Source organism: Schistocerca gregaria, chromosome 2 (genome assembly GCF_023897955.1).
Source record: "Schistocerca gregaria isolate iqSchGreg1 chromosome 2, iqSchGreg1.2, whole genome shotgun sequence".
In the NCBI taxonomy this organism is placed as follows: Eukaryota; Metazoa; Arthropoda; class Insecta; order Orthoptera; family Acrididae; genus Schistocerca; species Schistocerca gregaria.
Genome location: NC_064921.1, coordinates 823,500,698 through 823,528,077, shown reverse-complemented (window position 1 = coordinate 823,528,077; position 27,380 = coordinate 823,500,698). Strand labels below are relative to the sequence as shown.

The 27,380-nt window shown below is 39.8% G+C and overlaps 1 protein-coding gene across 1 annotated transcript in view; it reads left to right on the top strand.

Moving 5' to 3' along the window:
* Positions 1-19,165: 19,165 nt before the first annotated feature.
* The window catches only part of LOC126335165 (juvenile hormone acid O-methyltransferase-like), a 92,448-nt gene continuing 84,233 nt past the window's right edge, over positions 19,166-27,380 (top strand). The window contains exon 1 of the mRNA XM_049998142.1: positions 19,166-19,287. The gene's annotated coding sequence lies outside the window, so the exon portion shown is untranslated. The remainder of the gene's footprint in view (positions 19,288-27,380) is intronic.

The following is a 27,380-nucleotide window of genomic DNA, read 5'->3' as shown; positions in this document are numbered from 1 at the left end:
TACTATGTATTGAGCTATTGGTTGGAAATAAAGATGTATTACTTGCAACAAATTTCATTAAGGAATAAATATACTGAGAAGCAGTCGTTAGAATACAAAGTTCCTTGAACAGGTTTCTACATGACATTCTTGAATTTACATCGCAAATGATTCTTGTCACATGCTTTTGCACCCTAAAATCTTTTGCTCGGTTTGATGCGTTGCCCCAGAATACGATACCATATTACATTATTCACCATTAATATCCAGATGCAGTTTATTGTTAGTCTCAGTGATATTTCGGATGCTGTTTTACGTTTCCAGTCCAATCAATGCAATACTCGATTCACCAACGCTCAAATCAACTGGCGGGAAGTAATTTGCACGTAATAAAGATGATCGTTCATTTAACTTCAAAGTGTACGACATTGCTTGTGAACCTCAACTGATGAATGAATGTTTAAACTTCCTCCTTATATAATATGCTTCTTCTTCTTCTTCTTCTTTGTGAACGTCAAGAGAAACATGATCGACAATACGCACCTCGAAATAGTCTAATGGCTGAGCTGTCTCTGGAAGGTATATTGCATTGGCCAGGGTCTCAACAATCTTATACCCCGCTGCAACTGACATCCGCGACGTTTCTACCCGTTTTTGTTTTGACAGGTAATGCCCAGACAAATTTGGAGTGTGTATCAATAACCATTAAAATACATTTCAATCCATTATACTCATGTGAATATTCCCTCATATCTACAAGATCAGCTTGCCACAAGCCATCCAGCCCTTTAATCACAACATGCCTGCGAGGGGATGTTTTGCGTGCTGGTTTGTGCAGTTCCCGAACTGCTGCCTCCATACTTATTCGATGATACCTCTCTCTCTCTCTCTCTAATTTCCGAGATCACTGAAACAACCTCATTCGAATGAGCTGTATTACCTGCAGCAGCTGATGCCATCAGCAACTGTAATCGATCTATTATTCGTTGGGGTCGTCATATATATAGGGGGATTCGATTGCTCGCTGCTTTATGCTCAATTTCAATACCATCACCGCTGCTGCTGTTGTTGTTTTCGCCTTCAAGTATTGGTTTTATAATGGTTTTATATTTCTTGTTGCTCAGGCTTTTCGTGATCTTGTTTACATCAGTCATGTGAAGTATTTCACGGTATGTTTCCCTATCATTAACTGAATAATTTATAGGTTTTTTGGTAGGTCTTAGGAAAATAAGATTCATGAAGCCGGGTGTCCTCTCAAATCATCTATCACCAATCTGTATTGTGTCATCAGTTACAGTTATAAGATTCGTACCCAACATGTACGGTCTCACTTGCTAACACCGAATGTTCTATGTATCTGACCGGGGATGTGACGAATAATGAATTCATCAATGGCAACACCCTCGTTATCGTGTGTTTTTGTTTTTGCTGAGAGCTGTCGGAGAGATTCAGTAACCGGCTTAAATGTCTCTTTTAGTGTATGCTGTCGATCCATATGCCCTAACCTCAGCAACCGTAATTTCTCACGAACTGCTTTACGCGCCTGAATCACTTTCTGCTTCGTCGACATCTCGGTGTATACTAATCAGACATCTGCGCAGCGTGAGGCTTTATATACCTGGTCATTTTCTTCCTCCTCTTACTATGATCGTGATTGCTGTTCTCAACAACAAGGAAGTCTACATCTATTTTCCCCTCAATAGCCTCATCCTTTCCAGTTAAGTCGGATTACTTTCTTACTGACTTGAATTAACTAGCTCATTTAAAGCATTTTCCATTCTCAGAAGAGTCTCGTAATACGTCTCTAGTTCCCTGCGCATACTTGCAACTTTATGCGCAATAGCCTGAATGTTCGCATCCATGTACAGGCGAATGTTCTGTCTGTGTACGCCCACCCACTCGGGTTGAGAGGCAGACACACGCTCGAAGTTGTCCATGGTGTAGCGTAGACTGGTATACCAACGTCTCTTACCGTGCTATATATGCAAAAAGTCTTGAAAGTTCCACCTGTACCTACAATCACTCAGTTTTCTTGTTTTATCAGTAACAAGAAACCCATACTGTGAATGATTCCAGCAATCTGCACATACCTTTACAAAATCATTAAACGACATGTCCGTTCCGACGTGTGCCTGGTAAATGTTTTTTAAATACAGGTTGTCTTGTTTAAAGGCTATAATGAGGTTTGCGTTATTCCTAACCAACTGTTTGGAGGTTCTGGAATATGTTTGACTTAGATAAAATACATCAGCACCCATATGACGGCCGAAACAGAAGTATTTTAGAATATGGTCTTGGTTTTCCACAGCAAAATCGTCAAATATGAAGACGGTGTTTGGCTTTGCTTTCTCAGGTGGAGGGGTATCACCTCTTTCACTGCATATCGTGTATGTAACACCATCTGCACAGCGCAATGTCTCCTGCAATAGCTGATACTTGGGTTGAAACAGTGCTTTTGAGAATACAGATACATGTTCAAATTGAACCCCGTCTTCGTGTGTTAGCAGAGTCATGAGGACATTAGTCTTCCCACAATTGGATGGACCTACAATAATTGCTCCTATATTATCAGGAAGGAGAATTCCGCTCTCCTTGTTCTTCTTCAGGTCTTCATTTGCATCTTCACAGTACCAGTCACCGCTAACAAAGTCACCCTGTCATGATACTAACTACGCCAGGTACAGACAAGTAGTTGACAGACATAGAAAAATAGACTTGAAAGGATAATAATACTATGTGTAGCCATTATAGTCCCATCACTTAAACGACTGAGGTATATTGACTACACAGAGAAAACAGCTATATATTTTACCCATGAAGAGTAACTTGATCAATGATCATCTCAGTAACTCGTATAGAATTGAAAAAAATTAATAATTGTAATATTTGATTATAATGAGAGAGGTATGAAATAAAACACAAACACTGTTTGAGATTATACATACATAAATTATTTACTTAAATATCATACATGGGATGTAGTATTTCAGGAATATTATTCCAATCTGTATGTATCTTCTTCTTCTTCTTCACACCTGTACAGTATTTACCAAATAAAGCTTTTTGAATGCAATAAATTCTGCCCATATCTCACTCAAGCCAATAGATGACTCAGTACTTAAGTTTTCCACACACACATTTAAACTGTTTCTCTTCATGTTTAGCGTTCATGTGTGAACAAACTTGCTACTTAAGATCGTCAACATGTATGCTATGCACACATAGGGAGTTTACAACATCATTGTGTACAGAGTCTATGCTAGGCAACCAATGGTTCAGTCTGTCCAGTGCAAGACGTATGGCAGTGTCCAGATCGTATAACTTCATAACTGAGGCATGTCACCCGATTTCACACAGAATGCACAGTCATCATCCACTGTTGCAATAGAAAGTGTCACACCAGTAAGGCGAATGTCTAGGGGAGGGGGGAGGGGGGGGAACGAGTTGGATAATACTCTGTAGCCATCTGCTGATTGATGTAGCTCTCTGCATAACATATTTCATCCCAGTCAAACTCCGAAATTGGCACTTTAACTCATCTGGATACACTTTCATTCTCCATTCTCGCATGCAACTCCCAGACATGATGCACTTCTATAGCAATGTTCACACGTTTCGTGTGTGGAGGTGAGAAGCGTAGGTGCACTCGACGCCTTCTTATCCACAGTATCTGCACTCTGTGGTTGCGCTATCATAAGGTTGTTCTGCTGGGATGGATCATATGTTGGTGACCAGTACAGACCTCCATATTGTTGTTTAACACCGCTAGCGAGAGCATTCAATGTGTCAGGGGCAGATCGCATGTCCTCATCACACAAATCGATGAGTGGGACGGATAACAGCAACTCCTTGTCCTGCTCCATCAAGTGGGCTATGTCCGCTACCGGATCCCACCTGGCCGCTACTCGTTCAGATGCCCTGGATGCTGTTGCTGCAGGTCTCGACAAGCTGGCAGCCGAGGTTGCTTCAGGTGGCAGCAGAGCTTGACATGTTGATGCTCGACCCTGTTGATCAAAGATGAGGACGCATTAGACATGGACCAAGATGCGAAAACATTGAATAATACTAGTAATAATTATACGAAGGATAACAACAGAGAAAAATGTGATATGGGATACTTACTTTTCCGTTTAATCCTGGAGTGCTGGAGTGCGACTGCTGTTGGCGCTTCATGGTTCTTCTTCTTTTTCTGCTGCTGCTGCTGACTGACTGGACAAGACTGAGGTCCCAGAGCTGCCGAACCTCGCCTATATCTCCTACAATGATGTCACCAGATACTACCATCCTATTGACTAAAGTCGAGTACATGACTGGATTAAGGGTTCCTATTGGTTCTCGCCATTTCCCCCCAACCCCAGAACGTCATCTTGGATTGTGTCACGGAACGGACAATAGCACTCCCTGGTCATGGAAATATGCACTAGGCCATGTGGTGAAAACAATGTATGCTGCCATCTTGAATAATGGTACTCTGTCATCAGCTGACGTCATGATTGACAGCGCCCTCTGCTGGTGGTAGTGTGTACTGAGTCAGTTGGAGTCTGGAGCTTGTGGTGAGCAGACGCACAGGATGGCTGTACTGCATGAAATAAAAACTTGAGTCTGAGTCCTTTTGCCCCTCCAGTTCCTAGGAAGAGGTGACTTAGGTTAGTTCAAGTGCTCTTTCTTTCATGCCATACTCCAAAATTCAAACTTCCTGCCAGCTCGTAGGGTGATGTGACTTAGGTTAGTCAGGGTAGCCCAATTTCCCTTTCTTTCCGCCATTTTCTTAGGTGTGCTGCATTGTCTTGCTGGAATTTGAATTTCCCACCATTTTTCTGGGGGAGGGGGGTGGGTGGGTTAGGCTAGTGGAGGTAGCCCAATTGTCCTGTCTTCCCGCCATAATTCAGACTTCTCACCAAAATCCGCCATATTGGATGGTATCACGGCCGCCATCTTGGATGACGTCATCACCACCAACTTGGATAACGGTACTTTGGGCCAGAACGCAGGTTGTCCCAATACTGTCTAATATCGAAATTATGGTAGAGTAAAAGCTGGGAACCATAGCAAACTAGTCTAGGGATTCCTTCATTACTCGCTTCGAAACAATTAGGTGAATTAATTGTCAGCATGACACAACAGTAATTACACGAGGCTGTACACAGTACTTTTTATAGCAAAGTAGTCTAGTGGTTGCTTCATTACTCGCTTCGAAACAGATAGGCGATTTAATTGTCAGTATGACACAACAGTAACTACATGAGGCTGTACGCAATACTTATTGTTATTATTACACTGGTTAGATACAAAGCATGAACAGCCTGAAGTTGTCCGATTTGTACCAGTTCCAAAGCAAGGAGTCCAGCATTCAAGTGAATCACAAACAGTTAGATTAGTGCAGACATTTGGACTTGTTTGATTTTTAAATGGAGTTGCAGTGTGCAGTTCAAGAAAATGCCAGAACGGAGACGAGTAACACAGGGCAAGTGCGTTTTGTAGCACATGTCTACTGTTACTGTGGATAGTTAGCTTTTTTAAATCTATGATGAAGTTATGGGTAATACTTAAAATGCACCGCAGATTGCTTCATCATTCATTCTAAATCACACACACAAAATATCATTCCTCTTTCATCATTTTAAAAATAGAAGTTTTCCAAGAAAAGTCTTTCATTCTACAGTTTAGTTAGAAGCTAAAGATGGTGACAATGTGGAGGGGGAAGGCTAAAAGATGGTAGTGGGGGAGGGGAGGAAAGGTACTAGCTAATGTCTGATCACACTCAGGAGTAATGATCTACCAAAGTTTGGGAACCACTGCTCTAGGAGCACAAAGAAATTTGTATCTATCTGTTCTCACATTCCTCACCATATACGTGTCTGCCCCCGGTAGCTGAGTATTCAGCGCGACAGAATGTCAGTCCTAAGAGCCCGAGTTCGATTCTAGACTGGGCCGGAGATTTTCTCCGCTCAGGGATTGGGTGTTGTGTTGTTTTAATCATCATAATTTCATTTCCACCGACGCGCAAGTTGCCGAAGTGGCGTCAAATCGAAAGACTTGCTCCCGGCGAACAGCCTACCCTAGTCACACGATGGTGGTAGTGATTAGTGTTTAACGTCCCGTCAACAACGAGGTCATTAGAGACGGAGCGCAAGCTCGGGTTAGGGAAGGATTGGGAAGGAAATCGGCCGTGCCCAGTCACACGATGTTGGTCATATATGTAACAGGGGGTGGTTTTGGGAGAGAAATGGTCCCCTCTGGGAAAAATTAACCCTCTCCCACCCCCCAGCCAGCCAGAAATAAAAAAATTGTTTCAGTGTTCCTCCACAGCAAAGCAACAAATCCGCCTCCTGAAATCTTATTCCTGCAGAAAAACTTTTTCAGCTGTTATACAGGGTGGAGAAAAATTGTGTCACGAAATTTTTATCCTGGACAGCTGATGCCAGTAGGAACTAAAATTACTAATGCTGTGTAGGTCGACAACGCACAATTTTTAAAGTACGGAAACTTGGCGCCACGCGCTCCAATTGGCCGTGTGATTGCCCTTTTGCCGGATGCTCTGGACAGCGCATGACCGCGAATGCTTTGCTTGCCAGAAATCGTAATTTATCTAAGGCGGCCCGCGCGCTCGGTGGTAGCGCGCCATCCTTCCACTCTGGAGACCTGGCGGCGAATCCGCCTGAGGCCCGACACACCTATTGTAGTTCCATGATACGACGTTCCGGGAACAAACCCGTCAACAGCTGTTAGTTCGCGTACAGAAAGTCTTTTACAAATTGTGTCGGCCCTTAAACGGGCTTTTTTGTAGCTAGGACATTGTTCACTTAAAGCAGGTGCTCGAATTGGTGACCCTCTGATGCGACACAAGCTTGGTAACGTCGAACGGTGTTTTGCCGAACTCTTTCAAAGATTCCTGGCATTGCCCTGATGTGATAGGTGGCATGTTGAAAGCTATCCATTAATTCCTCTTCGTTTCTAGGTGGTTCGCGCGTGGGTGGATGAACTAGAACCTCGAAGAACCCCCACACGAAAAAGTCCAGTGGCGTGTGGTCTGGTGAACTAGAACCTTGAAGAATCCCCACAGGAAAAAGTCCAGTGGCGTGTGGTCTGGTGATTGCGGGAGCCATTTCCTACGAACACCTCTCTCAATTACTCGGTCGTCGAAGAGCTCATTTAAATATCCGAGCACAGTACAACTGTTATGTGCGGCGCCTCTTCATGCTCCAACCACATGTATAGCCGTATAACCAGAGGAACCTGTTCCAGCAGGCCGGGTAGCGTGTCTCGCAAAAAGTCAAGGTAATTTTGCCTCAGTAAGTCGAGGAGGAAGACGTATCTGCTCGATCAGATGGTCACCACAATGCTTGTCCAAATGTTGAGCGAAAATTGTTCCTGGTGTCCGTGGATGTACGTGACGTCAGGTTTACCCTTGCCCAGTAATGAACATTTCGAGTGTTGTAAAGGCCATCCCGATGGAAGGTGTACTAGTAGATAAACAACACAATGGCGGGGAAGTCGGGGTCACGTGCAACACGTCGCAGAAACCACCGACCGAACCCTAGCCTGAGTTCATAGTCCGACACAGGATTTAGGTCTTGGACAGGGTGGAAACTAAATGGATGCTGGCCGTCATCCCTCAAAACCTCCCAGACTAAGCAGTGAGTGACCCCCGTGTCGTGTCCAACCGCTCGAGTACTTGTTGTAAGAGCTTCCTCGAATCGCTCAAACAGTCTCTTAAAATGCAGCATCCCGTCGTGTTCGAAGTCTTCCAGCATAACCATGAAATCCCGCTAACGAGCCTGTTTCGCCAAGTCTCCGGTGTAAACGTGTATGGCGCCTTGCTGGGTACCGTTCCTCATACAACCGTGGAGTTTCACGTGCATTACCGTCAGCTAATCCATAAACAAGAAAACCATACCTCGTTGTCCTTCAAACTAATACTGTACTGCCATGAATACTGGATGACTAAATCGCAGGTGACATGTCTGTGTTTCAAAGGGAAGCTTACGTGTAATGCCTCTGACGTGAGGTGGAGACAAACAGCAAGACCTATTCAACACGTGTGCGTATCAAGTTGGGGCAGTGACGGGGCGGTGGACGTTTGTATGTGTTAACCGACAACCTTAGCGCTGCTCGTCAACCGACGAACGGCAACAGAGCAATCCCACGGCCAATCGGAGCGCGTGGCTCCAAGTTTCCGTAGTTTAAAAATGGTGCGCTGTGGACCTACACAGCATTATTAATTTTGGCACCAGCTATCCAGGGTTAAAATTTTGTCTCACAATTTTTCTCCACCCTGTATGTAAATTCTCCAGTCGTATGATATTACTTATTGTTTGCTGTGGGTGGCGAATCATCTGGATTTGGGGTACAGGATCAGGGACTGTGGCCTTTCAATTGCAAGATGCAGGTGTACCAACGCCTTGCAACTAAGAGAGCTTGAAAGTTGTGCGTTAATACTTCTTTGCAAAGTTGATCAATGATTCTACTGTGGTGTGCATAAGTAAACTCTGTAATATTACTATCGCGAGCAGTACCGAGCGAACAGTTATTGAGAGGAGTCGGAAGTGGTCGGACGCATCGTGCGGTGAAGAGAAGCCGCACGACATGAGAGATCGCAAAAGGTTCAAATGGCTCTGAGCACTACGGGACTTAACATATGACATCATCAGTCCCCTAGAGTTAGAACTACTTAAACCTAAATAACCTAAGGACATCACACACATCCATGCCCGAGGCAGGATTCGAACCTGCGACTGTAGCAGCCGCGATGTTCCGGACTGAGGCGCCAAGAATCGCTCGGTCACAGCGGCCGGCGAGAGGTCGCAGCCTGCTGCGGTCGTGCTAGCAGCGCCGGTGGAGACATTGGTATTAATTGAGGATTTTTGGTAATTTGCCTTTTTTTTGCACGTAACTGTTGCTTCCTTGCGCACTGGATGGGTTTTGCCGCATATGTGTACGCTTACACTGAAAGCAATATCCGTATCTTTGTTGCGGGGAGAGACGTATTTATTGAGTACAGACATTGTGGAATAATTAAAGTCTGTGTTAAGCTTGTTAGTATTTAAATAATCTATTTTATGAATACAGTACGTTAAAGTCTTTATTGGTAAAAAAGTAATTACGATACAGTTTCACCTGCCGACCTGCCTGCCAGGATTTCGTTTCGTTGGACGATTTCTCAGTTAGAGGAAGTTGTTGCATAGCATTTTTGTTCCTTGGGCGCTGCTTCGCATTAATTCAAAACTTTTTATTTCAGCAGTTTTCTAGTTCAGAATTTATTTTATAGGACTGATGTTAACAGCTTTGTGTAAGATAGTTGGTTTGCATTTTGTATTATTTCCTTTATTGCTACAACGACAACGAAAACTAGAGAACAGGCAGAACTGTACAAGAGGTCAGAAATAGTTTCAAATGAAGTTTCGAAAAATTTGAGACATGGTGTAGAAATTTTTTATCAGGATAATGAAGTCAGAGAACTTTCGAACAATACTGTGATAATAATAGTGCAGTCTATTATTTTCGTCGTGCATGACGAACTGCAGAGAACTACACGCAATTCAGACGATCAAAATACCATAATACAACCCGATTTCGTTATGAGAGATTCAGGTATTGCTTCTACTTCTGCAGAGCTAAGTAATTTTGTCTTCCCCTCTTTCAGTAATAATGTTACACAATTAACACTAGCTCAGCTCGATGAGATGAGAAAATCCAGTAATGAATGGTTTAGAAAATCCAATAATGACATAACAGATTTTAATAAAGAGATAAAAAAATTTAACGGTGAACTTTGTGGCGAGAACAAAGAATCGAGTAGCAAACAGGAACAAAATTTCAAGATACTTTTCATGATTAAAAACTTTGAGACATAGGAGAATTAAACCAATATTTATATCACGTTTTATACCATCTTGTAACCCTTCATAAAGCATTAAGAAAGAATTAGATAAACTTTGCAGATTGTACTGCTATCGTCAGCACAGGAATTGCGATTTATATCTATCTCATTTTCAAAGTATCGTTGACGGACTACCGAATAATTCTACAGCTTTGCCTCCCCTCCTTGCACTGTTAAAGAACAAACCACCACCAGATCCTATACAACAGTTTGTAGCACTCCCTACACTACGACGTTTAAAACACCGTGAAGTGATTAACTTAGCATTGGAAAACACAAAGAAATCCGCAGAGAAAAGGAAGAAGCTACAGAATCAACGAGTTAACATCAAGAGTTTACAGTTAGGCCAGAAACTGTTGCTCAAATCGCATCGTTTATCACTTATAGGGATGTCTTTAAGTAGCAAGTTTGTCATGGTGTATGAAGGTACTTCTCGCGTACGGCGAATCGCACATGCAAATACTGTGGAACTTGAAACCATACGCACACGTAAATCACGAGGTCTTCATCATGAATCGAACAGCGAAGTGTGCAAAGAGTAGTACCCTAGGTGGTTAACTGTGTTTTGATAAACATATACAGTAGCGAGCATAGGTGCCACATTTTCTTACATTAGCTATCAGCACTGCTTCATATTTTTCAACTAATCTGTATATTTGTTAATGTATCTCTTACTGTCAATCTACTTAATAAGGAATTTTAATGAATAGTGATGATCTATGATTCTTGTTGTGTGAAGAAAAGTACTTTGAATTTGATAATACAGTGAAAGAAGACAATTTTCTTTTGCATCTATATTAGGACGAAGACAATATGGAATGGTAAGCCATCTGTGGACAATCTATATTCATATCGTATTATTCTGAGTTTACTTATGAAATATCTGATTGAAATGTGATAGTGTTATCTTACGTCATGAACGTGGAACTTCTGAGAGCTTGATATAGCAAAGTAGACTTGGTTTTGAGGTTCTGAGGTAATCATTATTTTACTTTATTTATTTTTTAAGGAAGATTGTTTTCACAAATAATGAAGTTTCTTGTGTCTTGTGGTAACTTATGATGTACATTTTGCTTTACCTTCACCAGACAGAAAACTATGTTATTTTTTAGGAAAGTGCATGAGATTATTTTTTCTGCAGGTAGATATTTTGTGCCCCCCCCCCACCATGAGCCATGGACCTTGCCGTTGGTGTGGAGGCTGGCGTGCCTCAGCGGTACAGATAGCCGTAGCGTAGGTGCAACCATAACGGAGGGGTATCTATTGAGAGGCCAGACAAACGTGTGGTTCCTGAAGAGGGGCAGTAGCCTTTTCAGTAGTTGCAAGGGCAACAGTCTGGATGATTCGCTGATCTGTCCTTGTAACACTAACCAAAACAGCCTTGCTGTGCTGGTACTGCGAACGGCTGAAAGCAAGGGGAAACTACAGCAGTAATTTTTCCCGAGGGCATGTAGCTTTTCTGTGTGGTTAAATGATGATGGCGTCCTCTTGGGTAAAATATTACGGAGGTGAAATAGTCCCCCATTCGGATCTCCGGGCGGGGACTACTCAAGAGGATGTCGTTATCAGGAGAAAGAAAACTGGCGTTCTACGGATCGGAGCGTGGAATGTCAGATCCCTTAATCGGGCTGGTAGGTTAGAAAATTTAAAAAGGGAAATGGATAGGTTAAAGTTAGATATAGTAGGAATTAGTGAAGTTCGGTGGCAGGAGGAATAATACTTCTGGTCAGGTGACTACAGGGTTATAAACACAAAATCAAATAGGGGTAATGCAGGAGTCGGTTTAATAATGAATAGGAAAATAGGAATGCGGGTAAGCTACTACAAACAGCACAGTGAACGCATTATTGTGGCCAAGATAGATACGAAGCCCACATCTACTACAGTAGTACAAGTTTATATGCCAACTAGCTCTGCAGATGACGAAGAAATTGAAGAAATGTATGATGAAATAAAAGAAATTTTTCAGATAGTGATGGGAGACGAAAATTTAATAGTCATGGGTGACTGGAATTCGAGTGTAGGAAAAGGGAGAGAAGGAAACATAGTAGGTGAATATGGATTGGGGCTAAGAAATGAAAGAGGATGCCGCCTGGTAGAATTTTGCACAGAGCACAACTTAATCATAGCTAACACTTGGTTTGAGAATCATGAAAGAAGGTTGTATACATGGAAGAACCCTGGAGAAACTAAACGGTATCAGATAGATTATATAATGGTAAGACAGAGATTTAGGAACCAGGTTTTAAATTGTAAGACATTTCCAGGGGCAGATGTGGACTCTGACCACAATCTATTGGTTATGACCTGTAGATTAAAACTGAAGGAACTGCAAAAATGTGGGAAATTAAGGAGATGGGACCTGGATAAACTGAAAGAACCAGAGGTTGTACAGAGTTTCAGGGAGAGCATAAAGGAACAACTGACAGGAATGGGGGAAAGAAATACAGTAGAAGAAGAATGGGTAGCTTTGAGGGATGAAGTGGTGAAGGCAGCAGAGGATCAAGTAGGTAAAAAGACGAGGGCTAGTAGAAATCCTTGGGCAATAGAAGAAATATTGAATTTAATTGATGACAGGAGAAAATATAAAAATGCCGTAAATGAAACAGACAAAAAGGAATACAAACGTCTCAAAAATGACATCGACAGGAAGTGCAAAATGGCTAAGCAGGGATGGCTAGATGACAAATGTAAGGATGTAGAGGCTTATCTCACTAGGGGTAAGATAGATACTGCCTACAGGAAAATTAAAGAGACCTTTGGGGATAAGAGAACCACTTGTATGAACATCAAGAGCTCAGATGGAAACCCAGTTCTAACCAAAGAAGGGAAAGCAGAAAGGTGGAAGGAGTATATAGAGGGTCTATACAAGGGCAATGCACTTGAGGACAATATTATGGAAATGGAAGACGATGTAGATGAAGCTGAAATCGGACATATGATATTGCGTGAAGAGTTTGACAGAGCACTGAAAGGCCTGAGTCGAAACAAGGCCCCCGGAGTAGACAACATTCCATTGGAACTACTGATGGCCTTGGGAGAGCCAGTCCTGACAAAAGTCTACCATCTGGTGAGCAAGATGTATGAAACAGGCGAAATACCATCAGACTTCAAGAAGAATATAATAATTCCAATCCCAAAGAAAGCAGGTGTTGACAGATGTGAAAATTACCGAACAATCAGTTTAATAAGCCACAGCTGCAAAATACTAACACGAATTCTTTAGAGACGAATGGAAAAACTAGTAGAAGCAGATCTCGGGGAAGATCAGTTTGGATTCCGTAGAAATGTTGGAACACGTAAGGCTATACTGACACTGCGACTTATCTTAGAAGAAAGATTAAGGAAAGGCATACCTACATTTCTAGCATTTGTAGACTTACAGAAAGCTTTTGACAGTGTTGACTGGAATACTCTCTTTCAAATTCTAAAGGTGGTAGGAGTAAAATACAGGGAGCGAAAGGCTATTTACAATTTGTACAGAAACCAGATGGCAGTTATAAGAGTCGAGGGGCATGAAAGGGAAGCAGTGGTTGGGAAGGGAGTGAGACAGGGTTGTAGCCTCTCCCCGATGTTACTCAATCTGTATATTGAGCAAGCAGTAAAGGAAACAAAAGAAAAATTCGGAGTAGGTATTAAAATACACGGAGAAGAAATAAAAACTCTGAGGTTTGCCGATGACATTGTAATTCTGTCAGAGACAGCAAAGGACTTGGAAGAGCAGTTGAACGGAATGGACAGTGTCTTGAAAGGAAGATACAAGATGAACATCAACAAAAGCAAAACGAGGATAATGGAATATAGTCGAATTAAGTCGGGTGATGCTGAGGGAATTAGATTAGGAAATGAGACACTTAAAGTAGTAAAGGAGTTTTGCTATTTGGGGAGCAAAATAACTGATGATGGTTGAAGTAGAGAGGATATAAAATGTAGACTGGCAATGGCAAGGAAAGCGTTTCTGAAGAAGAGAAATTTGTTAACATCGAGTATAGATTTAAGTGTCAGGAAGTCATTTCTGAAAGTATTTGTACGGAGTGTAGCCATGTATGGAAGTGAAACATGGACGATAAATAGTTTGGACAAGAAGAGAATAGAAGCTTTCGAAATGTGGTGCTACAGAAGAATGCTGAAGATTAGATGGATAGATCACATAACTAATGAGGAAGTATCGAATAGGATTGGGGAGAAGAGAAGTTTGTGGCACAACTTGACCAGAAGAAAGGATCGGTTGGTAGGACATGTTCTGAGGCATCAAGGGATCACCAATTTGGTATTGGAGGGCAGCGTGGAGGGTAAAAATTGTAGAGGGAGAGCAAGAGATGAATACACTAAGCAGATTCAGAAGGATGTCGGTTGCAGTAGGTACTGGGAGATGAAGAAGCTTGCACAGGATAGAGTAACATGGAGAGCTGCATCAAACCAGTCTCAGGACTGAAGACCGCAACAACAACAACATATTTTGTAAAGTAGGTTATGAATTCTAAAGGAATAACTGCTTACTGTATTTAGAATGAGACTGTGTATGAGTGGTTCTGAATTGAGAAAGGTATTTCTGGTGGATACTAATTTAACTGGGAACGTTTCTGACTGATGCTTGTTCTGCTATTTAGGAAGTATTTTGAAGAGTGATAATTTCAGAGTTGAATGCATACAAGTGATAAATCAAGTGAATACTGTGCGATATAGATATCGAATAGGGTGAGGAATTTGGCTTTAGGGTTGTCATGTGAGGCTTATGTTGTTATTATGGTTTAGTATACTGCAACTATGGTATATTATGGTGCAACTATCATAAACTTATGGAATATTATATGAAGTGAATTATGGCTCAAAGGTTATTATGCCGAAGTATAATGAAATATGTTGTTCTGAGGTAGACAGATACGGCATTATATACGATTTAGTGAGGAAGCATTTTTTGTAGCTATTTATGGAACAAGACAAGGTAAGGAATGTATACTCCGTAAACGAAGCTAACCACAGCTGTACTAGACACCTGGCGGCTCTGTTTGTGCACACTTTATTCGAAGGTAGAGTCACAGTGATATTTTCAAGAGAGACTGATTTTGTAATAAAAGGATTTCTGAGAGAACAGTACTACTGAAGTCTTTTTTGCTACTGACGAGATGTATTATGACGTTAATATTTATCGATTATGGATAAAAAAACACGAACTACAGTTTGAGATACCAATCATACCTGCTATATACATTGAAAATTTCAAAAACATGAAACTTTTACCTGTATGAAACACCAGCGCTTGCAGATGACACCTATTTGCAAATAAGAGTGCATATATATATGTATCTGTCTAGTAATGAGCAAAGATTGTTTTACAGAGATTTTTTTCTCTACTGCTAAATCATGTTAGGTTTGTGTGAAATCAATTTTTTAGCTTTTCGAAACTGTAAAATGAAACTGTTTCAATGAAAAATTTTGTTTTTCTGCGTATTACTACTTACACTTACCATACTTTATCTTTCGTGTGTGTCATGCTTATAACTGAATTTTTCTCTATTGCAGGTGTTTAAAAGGAACACAGAACTCTATGCGTTTATAGGAACTAAGTAAAATTTGCAGATCGGAGTAAAACGTACGTAGCGAGCGAGTTACATTGTGACAATGTAAATGTTGAAGTGGTCTGTTACGGAGAATTAGACATCCCAGAAGGATCCAGTCAAGTTAGAAACGTTGATTCCTGACTAGTGTTATAAGTATGTTATGCATTTTGACAGTTTTTTCTTTTCAGCTTGTAGTATTTTTACAAGTTGTTCGGCTACATTTTAATACAAGGTAGTAAACAATTGCATAAAATAATTTACTTCAACATTTTAGTGTCTTCCTATTTAAGCAATTTTATTTCCGACTTTCTCTTATGGTTCCGTTACAGCTGTGAGGCCGTGCCGATTCAATCACGTTAAGTTAGTGATTGTAAGTAGATGATTTTTTTTTCTCTTGTCGTTAAGCAATACTTATGCTTAAGAGAGGCTGTGTGCTTTCAGCTACTACTGAACAGTTAGAGTAAAAATCTTTTTTGTGATGCATCCTAGAGTAAGTTACATCATTATTAGATGCTTTATAAGATATGTCCTTTCAACATTGTATTTATTTTGCTGTTGCGGTTAACTACATGTGGCCATACGATTATGACTTCATACGATTCTGACTCCATACGATTCTGACTCCATTCGATTCTGACTCCATGCGATTCTGACTCCATTCGATTCTGAGTCCACTCACAGACAAGCTGACATTTAACATCTGACGATATTGAATTTTTATACTACTTACTATTTTCTATTCGATTATCATCACATAAAAATTACTATGATAGTTAAAAATGAAATAATTATGTTATAATAATATGGAAGTACTTGTGATAATCACAGACTCATTACTCAGTGATTGTATGTGTAATACGTTATGAGAACTAAATTGAATTTGCAGTCATAAGAAATGACATTCTTTCCTAACTTACTTTGAATGAAGCTCAAGTCACTTATACTGTACCAGTATAAGAAGGAGTTGCATGTATACTCACATATGGTATTTCTTTAATGCCTGCTGCAGAAATTGTATTATATGAACTTAATAATTTGATTGTTTACCTGTAATTTTAGTGTGTATGTGAATGTATCTTCGAGCAACGCTAATTTTCTATTGTATGATAATTTAAATTGCTTGTAATTACTAAATACATACCAACTCTGGGATCTATGACTAATTGTAACTTTTTTTAAAAATATGTCACTATTAATATCTTTGGACAAAACTGTATGTCATTCAGTTATATTGTATGTCACACATTTTGCATGTTCTGGTTCAAAACATGTACTTTATCATACGCTGTGTGCTGTACCATCAAAAAATGACTGTATATAAAACAAGTTTGCCACTATGTGGTTGGCCAAAACTTCATATTTACAACTGCATTTCAAGGAACTTGTGACACTTATGCAATTATCTGTGATCATACATATTTTCAGTTACTTACTGAACACTGAGCTTATGTGCCTATTCAAAAAGGTTGATTTTTATATTCAAATGCATATAACTTACTGTCATTCTTTTATTCACTATGATTTGTTTCTGTTATTGAGTCATACATGAGACTTTTGATCTTCTATGTCAATGATGAGAACCTGTTTTCTCAAAGGGGTACAAAGTCAATGCTTTTATGATCTTCATGAAATCTTTGGTACTCAACAAAGTATATTGTGCCTTATACTATTACTACTGATTCCGTACGTCATCTTTATCTGAATATGAAAAGGAGTGAAACACTAAAACATTTTGGTTTCGTTGACAGTGGACATACTGTATGTAATGAGTCCCTGAGTCTCCTTACATCTCAAACTTGTGTGTCGTCAAATGAATGTATTAACATTTTAGTGTGGATTGTCGGTGGACATAATCTGACTTGTCCCCGAGTCTGCTGCACCTAAAACATGTGTTGCTTTACCTGGTTTTCTACTGCCAGATGATTTTTATTCTCTTGGATAACTGTAAATAACATTTCGTTATCTTGTCAAATGAACTACCTCCAATGCCATGCAGATATGAGTGCTTACCTGCACAGCATTACTTGCATATTTATTTTCTCTCCCTTTGCGCTATTTGCTATTCTGTGTAATATTTGTATCCACACAAATGGAAGACAAATTTTAAATTCTTTGAGAAATATAAATAACATTTTGTTATCCTGTCAAATGAAGTACTTTCAACATCAGAAGATTTTCTTCTATATTACTTTTTCTTTACTACAATGTACAGCTTATCAGTTTGCTATTAGGTCCATAGCTTATGTAACCTTTTGCTTGTGTTTATGTGTTCCGTCACATTTGTAGAACATCTGATACTATTTTTCTCTATTTTATTTTGTAAGAATTTTGCGTTTGCTTCTTGCCAACATGTTAGGCAAGAATCATCCCAAAAAGCTCTTAAACGTCGGGGTGGGGGTTATGAAAGACTCTGAGTCCGAGATATTATTATCGCGAATAGTAGTGAGGGAACAGTTGTTGAGGCGAGTCAGAAGTGGTCAGACATAGCCTGCGGTGGAGAGAAGCCGCGTGATATGAGATATCGCAGCTTGTTGCAATCGTGCCAGTAGCGCCAGAGGAGTCTCTGCTTAGGTATTAATTGAAGTATTTTTTAGTAATTTTCCTTTTTGCTTCACGTAGTTGTGGCTTGCTTGCACACTGGAGGGATTTTATCAGATTTGTGTTTGCATATATTGAGAGTAATATTCGTATCTTTGTTATGGCCAGAGACCTGTTTATTGAGTATAGATATTGTGGAATTGTTAAGGTCTGTGTAAAGTTTGCCAGTGTTGAAATAATCTGTTTTGTGAATATAGTAAATTAAAGTCTTTATCGGTTTCTTTCGTTTTTTTTACACCGTTTAAGACCTGTTGACTAAACGCCTCCTGATCATTCAGTTTCTATTAATATGGCAGTTTTGTTGCAATTATTATGACCAGGCATTACTCTCTGCGTGGACCACAGTGTTGCTTCTGAAATATTTTTAGCGTGTTGCTGATCACGCTGTTGTAGCGGCAGGATGAGGTAAGTTGTTCGTTGCGAACTGGAGCATTGCCGAACAGTTATTAGGAGTTGTTGGAGAATATTTTAAAACTCGCAGTCATAGACTTGAGAATTGATTTCTTTGTGATCTATAGGAAGAGTAATTAATTTATGTTTCCTTTTGTTTTCAATCAGAATTTTATTATTGTCAGGTATGCAACGTCACATACTTCCGTACGTCTTTCAGCAGAACAAACAATAGTTACAAAAATATACACTAGTTTAATAAAGATAATTTCGAATCGGTTTCAAGCTCACTGCGCTGGGGGACTAGGGTTAACACGTAAAAAAAACGCGAATGTATCAAGATGTTTTCATTTACACGTCTTTCAAGGACAGATAAGTCGTAAAGCTAGTTTTCTTCTTTTACATCCCCAACACTGCCCAGAACGTGTTCGCCTGTTTTGTTCTGAAATAGAGGCTTTTTCTTTCTGATTATTAATATATGTGCGATGGTGGTTTTAACTGTTTTTTGTAAGATTTGGGTCCAAGAGGCATTAGTTTAGCGAAAGCTCAGAATGAGTGCGACTTAGTGACGATTTCGAGTATGCTGGTGATGTATAACTCAATGGGTGGCATTACAGAAGATACCTCCACTTTGTACTTAATTTTGGTTCCACCTGTGTCGATGCTGTAATCGACTTACTACAAGTACTGTTAATTCGTAATAATAATGTGTGTCTTGCAAGTGAGTGGCGTTGACGTCGCGGTTTTCAACGTGGCGATTAGATACGACGGCTGGGGGGATAACAGATTACGAGCTTAGCCTCGCTTAAGTTTCGGCCACACGGCAACACTTCAGTCACCTGCCTATTGTGGTACTAGACGGGTGTGAATGCAGTGCTGGTAAGGCAGAATCTTTTCATAAAGGGGACATATCACGTACGCAATGACACCGGCAGTGCGGAAACGTCGTATCGCCTTTTCTTCTGGCTTCAGTATGAGGAAGTCTGGTTAAATCGCCTAATGCAGGCGCATATTAATGGCAAGCTTTAGCCTGCACCGTTGTTAGGTTCTGTTGATTTTGTGGGATGTTCGGTCTTTATTAGTTTATGTTTTGAGTTGATTCGGAGTACTTAAGCTCTTTTATACATGGGGATATATTGTGTTTCATGTCGGAAAAATTCTGTTTGTGGTTTTCCACACAGCTTTGGAATATGTGACGTATATTTTCTGCTTACACCCAATGTAACGGAGAATCACTATAGTGCATTGTTTTAGTTGACTTATACGGGTAGTAGTAGTAGTAGTAGCAGTAGCTTTACTCATCCGTAGATCTCTTTTTACAAGGATACAGGAAATGTCAAAGTATTTACAAATTTAGATCAATTTAAATAAGCAAATTCGTATACACATATATTTACAGACTTCTAGTTAGAGACAATCATTAGATTTACTCCTGGGATACAATACTTTTTTTTACAAATAGCTTATTAAATAATGTAATGCCACATTGTTCACTCATATCTCACTATTTGTCGTTGCACACGCTATACACACATTGTTTCATAACACTTCACTCACTACACACACACACCCACACCCACACAGCCACACCCACCCACCCACCCACCCACACACACACACACACACACACACACTGGTGTTCTCTGGGCCATGTTCTGCACCGGAACGTCCCATTTGCTATCCTGAAAAACTGAGTCAGCATCCCTACATAATGAGTGAGATGTTGAGCTCAGAAAGAGGAAGAGGTGTTAGTATTGTGCTATGCATAGCTTGGGGGTAAGTATCTCTAGAAAGAAAAAAAGAATGAAAAAACATAAAGTGAAGGTGTTATGTGGAATGTTGTGTATTTTATAATCCTTATTATTATTATTTATTTGTATAACATTTTTTATCAAACCCCTTCTCTGTTTTAACTAAGTAATCCTCCAATGTATAAAATGTACTGCATAACAGGTACTTTTTAGCTGCCTTTTTAAATAAGCGTATTTTGGCAATTTATTTAATCTCTTTTGGTAATTTGTTGTATAGTTTCATTCCTTGGTAGAAAATGCTGTTTTGAGTTTTATGTTTTATGTTTTTTTGTGGTAAATGTAAGCTGAGTCTATCTCTTGTTGCATGGTCATGAACAGAGCTGTTTGTGCAGTAATTACCAATGTTATTTTTGATGTGTACAACTGTCTGGTAAATGTATTCACATGGAGCAGTTAAAATCAGTGTTCTGAACAGATCTTTACAGTGAATTCGACTAGAATTTTTGGTTATATTTCTTATGGATCTTTCATGGAGTTTGAAAATTGTGTTCATATTTTGTGCATTAGTTCCCCAAAAAAGAATTCCATAGCTAAGAATTGAGTGTATATATGAATAATATGTAACTAAAAGACACTGAATGTTACACGCTGATGATAGGATTCTAAGGGCATAACATGCTGATGACATTCTGTTTGTAAGTACCTTTGTGTGTTCACACCACTTCAACTGAGAATCAATATTCATTCCTAGAAATTCTGCATTTGTTACACAGTCTATAGAGGTGCCATCTACACTTAATTTAACTTTGTCATTTTTCCTCTTCAAACTGAAATTCATGGCATTAGTTTTCTTTATGTTTAATGCCACTTTACTACTTATTGATCAATCATAAACTTCCTTGAGAGTTTCATTTGCTTTCTCGGCAAGGAGTTCTCTTGTTTTCTCAGTGACTATAATATTGCTGTCATGAGCGAAGAGAATTTTTTCATCATGAGTAACACTACTGGGAAAGCTTGTCCCCATTTGCTTTTTTATAACAACCCAGATTGCTTTGCCTTTTTTCTCTGCATTATATATTATTTTGTCATTAAATGACTTTTTTGCAGCAATCAGCACCTTCTCGTAGATCTTTTTGTATCTGTGATAGAAATGTAAGAATTCTGGAGCATTGCGAATATTTTTCATGGAACTGAGGTGTTTAAGTGTTTGGGAGAACTTCTTAATACCTACTGTTATCCATCTGTTTTTGTGAGATGTTGATACAAACATGCATACTTTTCGAAATGTCTTTTCGAAGTTCAATTTAAACAATGTGGAGGATTTAGAGAATTTCATATTCACGTTGGTTTCCTTATACACATCATCCCAGCTTTGTTTTTCTAGTTCTTTTGAAAAACCTTTTATTTTGATTTCTGATTGATGTTGTTAGTAGGCTCGTAGTTTAGGGAATGATTCGATGCCTGGCTTTACTGTTGTTATTTGACAGAGATGGTCTGATAGTCCAAGATCTTTTACAGCTACATCACACTTTTCCTTGTCCACGTTTCTGGCCACATGGTCGATTACTGGCGAAGTCCTTGTTGTAACACTTGTTGCACTATTGAGCAATAGGGACATGCCAAAACTTTGAAGGATGTTTATGAAGGTGCTGCTGGATTCATTTATGATGTTAGTGCTGATGTTAATGTCCTCACACAGAATTATGTTGACCTTTGTACTTGAGACTTTATCTAGAACTTCTGTTAACTTATTGAAAAAAGAGTCCACACTAACACTGAGAGATCTGTACACACACACAATATGATTAATTTCTTGGTGATATCAAGCCCTGTTAATTCAATAGCTGATATTTCAAAGTGTTTATCTTCACTTATGGTAACTGACGTCATGTCTTGATTTTAACTGTGTTCCTTTTCTGATATAAATGCATGATCCTCCAACCCTTGAAGCAGTTCTGCAGTAAGAGTTTGCCTTTTCATATAATGATAATGCTACATGTTGGATTTCTGTGTCTCTACACCAGTGCTCAGTAATACAAACTACTGTGCAGTTCAAAGAATGGAGCACAACTTCTAATTGTAGTATTTATTTTTTATGGATTGCATGTTTTGTTGGAGGATTGTTAAGTCTGTGAAATGCCCCATGGTACTCTTTCCAATGATTTGTTGTTCTTTGTGACATCAGGTATATGTGATGTTTGAGGTGTTAAAATCTGTCTTGTGAGTGATAGTTTCAATATTTTTTAAAGTGCTGGAGATACTCTTTAGGCAGGGGAACCTGTTGTCTGGGTTTATCTTAAAAAGACATACTTTTCCTACCCATGACAATAGGTATTTGACCACGTGTGGCCTGGGATCCAGCCCTATACTTTCATAAATCAGCTGTACCAACCTTCCCTTCCCAGTCCTGTTTAGGTGTAGGCCATGCCTAGTGAAAACCCATCTGTTGATAGTCCCCATGGGCACCATAGAAATATGAGCAAAGTTGGCTGTCCTCAGAGTCATCCCTAACCCCACATTGATTCGCCTCACAGCTCCATCAAGGTGTGGTCTATCATGACGCCAGAACAGCTCAACAAAGTGTACGTTGGTGCCAAGAGTCAGGGAAGCTATCTTGTCCAGGTCACCACCTATGTCATATGTGCCATCCGTGTCCAAACCGTTTGCCATCCCACCCACTATCACTACATGGTCCTCTTTTGTAAAGTCCTTACATAAAGATCCTATGTCCTCTATCACATGACCTAGCCCTGCATTTCGCTTGAAGATACTGGTGGCCTGGTACACTGCCCTGAACTTTCCTGTAACTGAGGGCCTACTCCTCGCTCATGGCTAGTAGCAGCACTTTCTTCTTCCCAACACTTTGTACATTCCTAGGCTTCTTGGCCTTGGTTGAAGTGTGCTGCACATTTCCTGCTCCTCGTTCTACCTGAGGCTCTTCTCCACTTAACTCTGGCAGTGGTAGATACATGTTTTCTGTGTCGATGATAAAAGTATCAGATCGCATTCTCTTTCTTCCTATCCTCCTACCAGCTGCCAGTTCCTGACCACCTTCCTCCCCCCTATCTCCCTTGATCTTTATGAGTTCCTTCCTGGCTTCTTCCAACTATGCATGAAGGGCACTGATTTTCCTTTCCTGTTCCCCAATCAAAATGTTCCTACTGCATGCTCTGCCGTTCCAGGGGAGAGTCTCTTCTGTTTTCCAACATTCTCCCTATTGCACCCCCCCCCCCCCCCCCCAAGTGAAAATATTTCCTACAAGATTGGCAACAAATCCCTCTACTCAGTATCCTATAACAGCTCCCATATTTCTCACTCTGCAGGTATTATGGTATCCTGTTTAGAACGTTACTACAAGTTTTGCTGATTTTCTTAGAGTTTTGACAATATCTAATGACGTAACATTTAGTTGTAATTTTTCAAATGTTCGTGAAGATGGAACTGTTGCCCTAAACCTATTTGTGCTCTCATTTTATTGGAAGGCAAAATTTAATGCATCTTGTGTGGTTGATGTAATAAACTATTAATCATGGATCAAAAGGTTCAAATGGCTCTGAGCACTATGGGACTTAACATCTATGCTCATGAGTCTCCTAGAACTGAGAACTACTTAAACCTAACTAACCTAAGGACAACACACAACACCCAACCATCACGAGGAATCATGGATCATTTATACAACAGTTGTGGACGTTATATCAAGAAAAACATGTGTCAAATGATGCCTGATAGGGACGTGGGGTCATACTATTTATATTTCTTTTACGCCGCGCCTTAGTCAGTATTAGTGCTGATGTGAAACTTGGCAAGTGGTGTTTAGTGCATGAGGTTGTACCTAAGTACATTTCAGCTATGGTTAGACAGGCTAGTGAATATATTTGTAGTATTGGCCAATTGTGCTTTGGCAATGAGAGGAGGGACTTGTATAAAAAGAAGAATGATGCAAATTGGAGATAATACTTATCACGCCTTGCGTTAAGAGCTGCTTTGAGTGCAAACCTTTTTGGTGTTGTATATAGGTATATTATGAATCAAATGCTAATATTTAAGGAAGAATTAGACGCCAAACATGAACGCAAGTTTCGGGAGCTGTAGGCTGGTCAAAAGCTACAACACGAACAAGGTATCTGTTCCCATTTCCCCCCTTTCGTATTCTACTTCATAGTACAAAATCGCACCAATACACGGTTTTCAGGCCGGAAATTAGATCTGATGCAAAATGGGATCTCACTTAATAACCAAAAAAAAGATTTTCACCGAAGGTTGTTTTGACAGTACAAGAAGCGTTGGAAGCAGTGCAAAAAGAAACAGCATTGAAACAGCTTGCACATATTCGTGAAAGAGTAGTGAATACCCTGATGTCTGATTTGTCACTGCAGATCACTTCTGCACTATTCCTCCTGGGCCCTATAATTCATTGATTCTATTAAAGTTTTCATTTTCCTACAGACAACAGTTCGATCGCCATTCACCAATATCGCTCACTCTGAGAAATTCTTTAACCTTTAGTTATGACCCACCAACCAACATCTCTTGTGATAAAGTAATTTCCCTACCAACACTTCAACAAAATCTCTGTCACTCCGTGCACTGTCTGAATGCTTCAATTTGTTAATTATTTCCTAACTTATCCTTTCACATTTTCCTGTAATATTCTGGGGCTGTTTGAAAAGCTTTCATTATTTCTCTATGTCTATCTTTGGAGCAGTAGTCATCCAAGAATAGTATATAAGTTGCTTCAATATTTGTATTTCTCAATGGCATATGCCTCCATTTTGATCTTTTTATTTTTAAGCTTGCACTGCTTATTCTCGACGTACTGTTTTCAGACTATTCATCAGTAACTTGGCTTCCAACCTTAACTTCTAACCCTATTTACAACAGAAATTGAATTCATTTCCCCAATGAGATCGCAAAACATGTTGTAAAGCTTACTATTATTATATGTTTGCATTATTGAAAATGACCCCAAGAAATTTTTGTTTTAGGGGTTGTTTTATAAATCAGCCATCGTTTTCACGGCTTCAGAAGTGGTCTCTTTAATTTCTTCCAATTTTGCCTCATTCTTCCTACTACGCACCTGGAAAAGATGATTAGTCACTCTCTACTTTGGCTTTCCCTTGTTTACCCTCAATAGCTTGGTCTTAAGTGATTTTATACAAGCATTCTACCTTTTCGTTTCTAATACTTCCCGACTCTTCTTGCTATTGAAATATTCTAAGTTTAACTTTTTCCGGTGTTTGATCTACGGTTAGTTAGTTTGTCAAACATTGCATCCACTTCTTTTTGTGATTCATGTACCATTTTTCTCGCTGCTTTTACTGTTCTAACAGTTTCTTTCTGTATATCCACTTCTTTGTGTGATTCTTCCATTTTTCCTAACATTCTCTTCCGCCCTTCTGTCAAGCCCTCCTTCATCAGTAACACCACTTCGAACATCATTTCGATCGTCTTATTGTAGACGCAGGAAAAACAAAACGAACGGACAAACATGGAAGTGACACTCAGTACATTCCGAAATTCGTACTCCACTGTCAGATTTCGTCAAGATATCATTAAAACAACGCTGCCTTCTCACTACACGGCGGTCTATGTGATGTAACAGGAACCCATTGAACATAAATCTTACCAAAACTGATCGGTTTATCTCACGTACATATGTTTGGAGATAATGGAAATCAAGAATATTTAACTTTTCTCGGGATTAACCGAATATTACACCTATACAGAGTGCAATAACTTTTGTTATCTACCACACATGCAAGGAAGGCTCAGGAAAATCATAGGATGAGGAGTACTGAATAAATGTAAAAATCGAAAAATTCCCCCTACCGAAGTAGTTCACTAACAAGAAAACATCAGCTATTCGTGATTAGCTGCTGCCAGCTAGCTTTATGATGGACAGTGCAAACTCGTGTATTTTACCAACATACGAAATTATCAATATTAAAATTGACACAAAAGTTAAGGACCATGCAAATGCAGAAAATAACACTTGCATACAACACAATAAACACGTACACAATAAAAGCGAAAAAAAGACTGATTAGTCAAGCACCACTGATAACAACAGCAGTTATTTGCAATACTGAGTGCAGTGTCAGAAAATATGTTTGGCATGTTCCAACACTGCGGCAAGACGTTAGTAAATGAAAGAAATTAATTTTACTTTTTAACTGAAAGTTACAACTCGATGGACACTTCAGTTTTGAGAAATGCGGTGATAATGAGAGAGTAATACATATAGAGCAGAAATCATAGCTTTATTGCAAAATGCTTTCAGACAGTAGTCAGCGAGGGTTAAGCTTTTATAATATATGCAAAGTCAGCCTCCACTTAGCTGGAACTGTCAGCGTGTAATCATCGTCCGCGTTGATGAATCACAATCCAGTCGCGCGCAGTCCAGAAATCATCGCCGTCTTGCGAATCCTTTTGATCGTTACCGCTCGTTGGTAGATGCAGCTGGACAGCGCGATGGTTGAAGAATCATCTCGATTAGTTTATCCACAAGCGGCAACGCAAATAAGACGCTTCATGAAATTATTAAACAAGGTATCCAGAAATCGTAACGTTTGTTAGCCGTTTGTAGCCACAGTTTTGAATCTTCTGTTTCCCGTTCGATCTCTATTTGGAACATTTAAAACTAGCACAATCCATAGTAAGAAAGTACATTAATTTATTTACAATTCGATTTAACAAACCACGGTACGAGCCAAACAGTACATACTCTTCACAATAGTTAGTTACCGTAAACTCACTGTAGACACGCCGCGATCGACATATCGTAGATTTAAGATCAACGTTCCGAATATCAGTTCAGCTAGAGTAATAGTACGCTAAAGTGGAGACACTTTACTTAGCGTATCGCAGTTTGGATTCCAGAAGGGTTGCTCGACGGAGAAAGCCGTTTATGCATTAGCTCATTAAATAGTACACGACTGGCCATTAAAATTGCTACACCACGAAGATAACGTGTTACAAAGGCGAAATTTAAGCGACAGGAAGAAGATGTTGTGATATGCAAATGATTAGCTTTTCAGATCATTCACACAAGGTTGGAGCCGGTGGCGACACCTACGACATGCTCACATGAGGAACGTTTCTAACCGATTTCTCATACACAAACAGCAGTTGACCGGCGTTGTCTGGTGAAACGTTGTTGTGATGCCTCGTGTAAGGAGGACAAATGCGTACCATCAGGTTTCCGACTTTGATAAAGGT